Source organism: Octopus bimaculoides, chromosome 4 (assembly GCF_001194135.2).
Source record: "Octopus bimaculoides isolate UCB-OBI-ISO-001 chromosome 4, ASM119413v2, whole genome shotgun sequence".
NCBI classification, from domain to species: domain Eukaryota; kingdom Metazoa; phylum Mollusca; class Cephalopoda; order Octopoda; family Octopodidae; genus Octopus; species Octopus bimaculoides.
In genome coordinates this window covers 63,051,288-63,059,388 of record NC_068984.1, presented here as the reverse complement: position 1 = coordinate 63,059,388, position 8,101 = coordinate 63,051,288, and positions in this window count along the sequence as shown.

The window sequence follows — 8,101 nt, the reverse complement described above, 5'->3', positions numbered from 1 at the left end:
ATAATAATAATAATAATAATAATAATAATAATAATAATAATAATAATAATAATAATAATAATAATAATAATAATAAAACACCAGGACTTACAAATATATATATAACATACAGAAAATTGCACTACTGGGTACTGCACACATTCTACGCAAAACACTTTCAATACAGTAAACATAAGAGCACCACAGCAAACCACAGCATATACCCAAGGCGCACAGAGCTGCGCTCGGTAGTGAAGTGAAAGCACGTTATAAAAATAAAACTACTGAACAATAATAATAATAGTGCCCTGATGCAGTACCAGGCACAGGCTCTCATACCTTCTGATCTTAACTGATTGGAAGTATTATCATGTACATTGTTTTGTCTTGGTAAAAAGATGGGGTACAGCAAATATTCTGCTTTTTTTTTTTTTTACTTTCTTTGTCTTTTTTGTTCCCTTTTTCCTTTGTTTATTTTCCCTTTGTTTTTCCTTTTTTTCATCAAAACAATTTTACTATATTTTTTTTCTTTTTTAATATCTCATGAAAGGCTCCAAGTCTTCTAACTCGATTACTGATGGCAGTTCGTCGAACTCCACCAACACACCGGGCGGGTCAATCTTGTCTCCGCACATGTCTGTTAGTCTCCTGTACGTGTCCTTATCGACAACAATGGTCTTCACATTCTCCGAGTACACGTCCGTGGTAACTTCACTCTTATAATATGTTTAAATTTTACAATTTTTCTCTCCGTCTCCCTGTTCTTCTTAATATGTCACCAAATTCCATTTATTTTTTTCCTCTTCTTGGTTTTTTTCGTTTCTTCTTCCACTACTGGTGTCGTTTCCTTTTCAACTCTGAACAATCTCTCCATTTCACCCTCACACAGTTGCACACCTAATCCTTTCATTTCGCAGCTTTCATTTCCACCTCTTCTTTCTTCTTTTTCTGGTTCTCTGGCAGCGGGCACGCTCTTCCACTTCTTTTTCTTTCCACCACCGTGAATCCCTCCTCCGCTGTTTCTTCTTCCATCTCCACCTGTACTACCTGGTTCGCACTCTTCTGCCTCTCCGTCTGTTCTCTCTGTGGGTACCTCGCTTTCATGTGGCCTTTCTCCCCACATGCAAAACGTATAGACTACCTGCCCTCCACTATCACCCTCAATCTCAAGTCGTCGGGCAGCACTATCTCCTCAACAATTCGATTTAAGCCTTCTATTGTTGCCTGGATAGTGAGCTGAATTCCGTATCCCCAGTAATTAATTCTTTGTGTCCTTGTGGCCTTTAATATTTTGGCCCCATCCTTCATGTTGAACATTTTGGCTGTCATCAGCCACGCTTCTTTTAGTTCTGAGGGTATTTTGCCTACTCATTCTCTGGCCACACGTTTGCCACAGTATGAAGGCAAAGCACCCACTCCTCCGATCTTATTGCCTCCCGCGAGTGTTTAATTGCTTCTTCCCCTGTCGCAAAACGAACCTCCACGGTGGTATACTTCCTTTTGTTATAAATGTTGTTAGATTTTTTATGCTTTTTAAATTCTTCAATTTTCCCCACTGTCGCAATCTCTGTCTTTCTCGTTGCAATTTTCATTGTCATGAATACCACTGTTCTTTTTGTTACATTGCTTGTCAGTTCTGCAGGTGGTGTTAACTTTGACGTATCTCCAAATTTCTCCAACAACCTCTCACATTCCTTCATTTTCTTTGGTTCTACCTTTACCCTTTAGTGTTTAAACCGGCCATATCTGGCCCAGATATTTTACATGTTTTATGTTCAAACTGGTGGTATCTAGCCTCTCACACCTAACCTACATTGACATTCTAAGAATAAACAATCACATCATTGAAACCTCAAAGCTATAACATAATGCATGATTAATTAAAAACAATTTGAGTGAAAAATTATTACATTTAACAGAGTAATCTGAACACTAAAGGGTTAATTTCAATTATTTACAGTGTTTCTTCTTCTATTCCTTTTCCAGTTGCGGCCGCATAACTGCGGCTACCCACTAGCGCTCTCTCCATCTTTCCCTCAATGGGAAGAGAAAATTAAAACAACAATTCCAACAATTCAAACAGAAATAATTAACAAACAAATATTTAACGCTCTGACTTAAGATAAAAACACTCCATTATCAACAACTCAAACGACCTCGACTCAATTACCCCGACGTCTAGACTTCTCTCTCTATATCTACGTATTGGGCTAGCCTACTTCATCGTCTGTGGGCGTCAACACAACACTTACATTTTGAGCATTCCTTATACTATACGATACACAGTAAGTTCCCTCCACAACGGTATGCGAGCATTTTGAGAAAACCTCTTAAAGTGACGACCGTGCTCCGTATCGTTACGGGTTGCTCCTTGGCAAGGCATGACAACTGTTCAGCTAGCCTGCTAGGGATACAGCGAAGTCATGGGACTGTAGCATCGCGGGTGTGTGAAAAGGCAGCGGAAAAGCTCGTTTAAGCCAACAGTGTTTCTTACATTGATGCTGAGCGGAGGATTCTTAGAAAGTCAACGTCAGGGTCACCGGGCTCTATCAAGTGAGTAAATGCAACGATTCCATTGGGGCAACGTCCATGGTTGTGTAATCAGCTAATGAAACATTCATTATGATTCAAGCTCTCAATTCAAATATGACTAACAGAATTATTTGGTGACAGAGAGTCACGGGAATTTGTGCAAGCAGCGCGACCAGACACATAGCCATCCACTCAAATCAACTAATTTCTGATTTTACAACATCTTCTGCCCCGCCGGCGCTCACTGGAAGCAGAAACCTCATTTTCCTCAACCTCTTTTAATGGAAGTTTTAAAAGTAGACCGCTGGAGTGATCTTGAATACCAGGATGATCTCCAGCTATGTAATCTGGTTGCTAGGTACCTCGAGATACACAAAATCGCCCATATCACAGGCTTCACAAGAAAACCTTTGGTTGTGTCATCGAAAAATTCCTTTACGCTCTAACAATTCATCCTCATTTCTTCCCTGAATTCCTGTGTAAGATCTCACGACTGCTATCTCTAACGCATCTCATCCGTATTCACAGACATTTCCACTTCAGTTGATCCTTCTATTGTATTTATTTCCTTCACAAATTCAGCTTTGCTGTACTCACAATTCATTCTCTTACGCCTCTTCTGTAGGTGAGATTCTGACCTGGAGTTAATTCCAGTCAAACGTTCAACCTTTTCTACAGAGATGATGACTGCCAAACAGCTGTTGTTGCATCAACCCGTGTCCTAGCTTTTGACTGTAATTCTTACCTCCTCGCCCTTACACACCACATTTCTTCAAGTTCACCACACGATTTCACCACTGAAATTTATATTTACTTCAATCAGACATCATCACTTCCCACATGATTCCTAAGATATTCTCTCCTCTTCAAAACCCGACTGTTATCTGCGTGGCTATCTATCCAAATGTTTTCCTATCTCTTGTCGTACCCAACTTCAGTGGTTTCTTTTTCCCGCTCATGTTGTAGCAGTTGTTTCTTATTTCTTTATTGCCCACAAGAGGCTAAACATAGAAGGGACAAACAAGGACAGACAAAGGGATAAATTCGATTACATCGACCCCAGTGCGTAACTGGTACTTATTTAATCGACCTAGAAAGGATGAAAGGCAAAGTTGACCTCGGCGGAATTTGAACTCAAAACGTAGCGGCTGACGAAATACTGCTAAGCATCTCACCCGGCGTGCTAACGTTTCTGCCAGCTCGCCGCCTTAGCAGTTGTTCCTGCGTGCAAAACAATATTACCCTGCATTCACTAATGTCCACTTTCCATGCAACTAACTTTTTCTTGCACCTCTAAAAGTACACTTTATTGAAACTCAGTGGTTTATATTTACCAAGAAAAGAAGCCGGTTAGATATTAGCTGATCGATTTAGTGAGCATCTACTGGATGTTTACCAGAATAACTTACCAATCTCTCAAACCGTTCCCTGCCATTTCAGTCAGCCCATATGACCTTGGATGCTCCTTCAGATTATGAAGTAAATGACTGACTGAAGGTATGACTCATATATGAGCAACATCAGTTAATGTAATGCCAACATATTTAACGCAGTGCAGGTCAAAATTATGAGAATAATTTACTTGCTGAGGACCCGACAACATCAATGTAAATTTTCTAATCATTTTAGGAACTACAATTTAACTTCAGAAATTTCCTTTTCAGCTGACTTTTGTGTGTGTGTGTGTGTGTGTGTGTGTGTGTGTGTGTGTGTGTGTGTGTGTGTGTGTGTGTGTGTGTGTGTGTGTGTGTGTGTGTGTGTGTGTGTGTGTGTGTGTGTGTGTGTGTGTAAAAAGGACTTGAAACTTTCAGTACTATATTGGCATCTACATACATGTTCAGAATGAAATAATTACAAGACTCTATTGTAATTTTAAGAAAACCTCTTGCAGAAATAAGGTATTTTATCTAATCGAATATGTATTTATGGCTTTAGTGATGGTTCAATATGATTTCATTATAAATTGAATGATGCTTGTTAATGCATTAAAGATTTAATGAGTATATTGAACAATTTTACGTAATAATACGTTAAGTACTATTACGTAATATTCAATCTACAATCAATATAATAACTCGTCATATTTATTTCTGATGTTCGTTTATGAAAGTAGGTTTTAGCGTTGGCTATTAATGGATAAGCTATTAAATATAATGTAAGACGGTGCAACAGTAGAAACAGTGAATACTTAATCTAAATGCACATTGTAAAAATAAATTAATAATAAAATTAGGGCTTATTAAAATAACCGATTTCCTTTTACATAAGCATAACAGTATAAAAGGTGATATTAAATGATATTATATGACGCAGGAGAATTAATAATAAAAGGAGAGTGTTTCGATTTCGAAAATGGAGTCGGTTCGTTATGAATATAGTGCTTCGTGATGAGAGTGGTCCGTTAAGAACAACAAGCTACCAATTGTAATCTTATTAGGAGTATGCAGCCTGAGATTAGCTTTTACTTTGATCAGACTCACTGTCCCTAATTTATAGAAGGATTTGGATATTGAAAGTACTCATGTATTTGCCACATAATACGTCTCTGTGAATGTCATGAAAAGTTTCACTGGTTTAACCAGTTCGCTGCTCTTTTGAAAGTGTTTCGCCATGTTAAAACCAATATGTAAAACTTAATTTATTTTCCACCGGATATATCTTGTTAAATCTCTTTTATCAACTCCCTATATCTATTTTACTGAATCGACGATACTTCAAATAAATCAAAAGATATTCTTTTTATTTTATTTTATTTTTTTTTTACCTTTCGCAAAGAACTACTAACATAAATAACGAAGATTATCGAAAGCAATGTAGCTGCTGTCTAAAGCCTATATTTTATACGTTTTCATAAAGATTATTTTTCTCACTCTCTGTTTCTCTTTCTCTCTAGATAAGGGCTCCTATGAAGAGTTATGACAGGGAATTATTGATATTTTATTCTCAACTGCATTTTTGCCTTCCCCCAAATAGTTTTTTTTCTATATAAATTTGCAAAGCAGCGCATTCAGAAATAAAGAACACACATAAGGGATAATAATAAATAGATTACAACCCAGAGGGAATTGAACCTAGATATCTCTGTAGGTTCTTTCATATATTGGTTTCAGATTTTGGGACAAGGCCAACCATTTTAATGGATTGTGTCAGTTATATCAATTCCTATATTTGACTGGTACTCTAACTTATCGAAGGAATGAAAGGCAAAGTCGACTTCGATAAGATTTTAACTCAGAGCGCAAGGCGCCGGAAGAAACATCGCTAAGCATTTTGTCCAATGTGCTAACGATTCTGCCAGTTTACAGCCTTAGTTTTTAAAATATACTACTACCTATCCCACTTCCGCTGACGATTATACATTCCCATTTTACTAAATTTACAGGACTAAAGCCGAAGGTTGATATCCCTTTAAATCTTTTGCAATGTATTGTTATTTAACAATTATTTAATAAAATCTCTCCTTTATGACATATTACATTATGACATATTACAAATTTAGTGTTGCTGAATATTGCAAAGCTTTTGTCACCTCGATTATTTACTTGCCCGCCATATTAACATATGGTAGGTCTTATTTACAGGCCAAAACCTTACTGCAGAAAAAATACTCTTGGACAAACTTTCCACTGAGTTATAGTGATTTACATTGTCCCATATATGTGTGTATGTATGTATGTATGTATGTATGTATGTATGTATGTACGTATGTATGTACGTATGTATGTAAGTATGCATATGTGTATGTATGTGTGTATGTATGTGTGTATGCATGTGTATGTGTGTGCGCATGTGTGTATGTATGCATGTATGTATGCATGCATGTCTATTATTATTATTGTTGTTGTTGTGGTTGTTGTTGTTATTATTGTTGATGAAGTTATTTAGCTGAAGAAACAGAGTGACTCAAGGACTGAGAGTTTCGTGCGTTAGCACTTATCAAATCCATTAAAATATATATATATACACTCTTATTCTGACTCATATTTTTCTTGTTTGCATCGTAAACCTATATATATTTACATACATACATACATACATACGTACATACATACGTACATACATACGTACATACATACATACATACATATATACATACATACATACATGCATACATACATACATACATACATACATATAGCTCTACAACTATAAAGAACAGTTTGAGGTTTGTACAAAAATGAACTGACCATCAAATAGCGAAATGCAAGTTATTGAAAGTTTGTATGGTGGTGTCCGACTTTCAAAACCAGTCTTGAACCTATGAAAGTCCAGATTTAAAATGAAGAACACAGGGTGCTCATATGCACATAGCTTCAGCAGCCCTAACGGAGCATTGCTTTTCCTTATGTTCAAAGGTATGTTTATGCACTACCGGGTCGAAAATCTGTTCGGAACGATTTTACAGAGACAGAGCCCCTGTTGATGAGTTCCGAGTCAAAATTATGTACTCCATCGGTAAATAAAGACAGAGCTGAACAGTCATTCAAGAGCCTGTGAAGAAGTAAAGCTAGCTACAGGCATATGTCCACAGGAAGGTGGTTATACTCGAATTCGTGTATGCGTGTTGTATCTGTATCTGCATACCGTTCCCTCACTCTCGGTTCATCCATACAAACAAACAGCACACACATGCACACATTCCTAAATAAAGTGAGTATAGACATACCTCAACTGACGTTAATTGGTTCCAACACATGCGATTTTTCTCTGGAAAGGACGTAACATGAAAAACATAAAAAAAATTTAGCAGCCCAGTTTGCACATATTTTCACATATATTTTATTTGTTTCTCCACTCCATTATTGGTTTCCAAGTGCTATTTTTTAATACTTTTAAATAATTATACTCTGAAATTAACGTAAAGGCATATAAATCTCTGAAGTTGAGGTTTATATTTTTCCACATATTTCTTTAAAAAAACAATGTTTAAGTTGAAGAAGACGTAACTCGAAAAGATATAAGTTGAGGTATGCCAGAATTTATTTGTCATTGTAAAATTACAGACAGAAATGATACTAAAGTTAATGTTGACATTATTACTCGAAAACAAAATCGAAAAAGAAAAAAAAATTGTGCAACGGGTGTAAAAAAAAGGTCTAGGAAATGAATATGAAAACAAAAATGCCCGGAAAGCGACGGAGATAGCGAGAGGCCTTTGGAAAATTCATGAGATCCAATGTTTTCCTTCATAACTTTTAGGAAAATGTTTTTTTTTTTTAATGAAATTTTATATAAATACCTTTCAAACGTCATAGATTACGATTATAAAGAAATTTGTGTGGAAAATCTTTTCGAGGGGATGGGGATTTCGGACTTCGGAAAATCCACAAGATCCGATGTTTTTCTCTCGTAACTGTGAGGACAATGGATATCCTTTTAATTCATACCCACGTAGAAAAGGAATCTCAAAACAAAAATGCGTGGAAAGCAACTGGAGTGCTTTTATATATACATATATATATATAGGTTCAAAAAAGGAAAAAGACAAAAAAACAACAAAAAAAAAACAACAACCTGAGGACGTGATACAGATTGTGTTGCTAGACGCTCATACATACACACACACACATCTGTCTGTCTGTCTCTACTA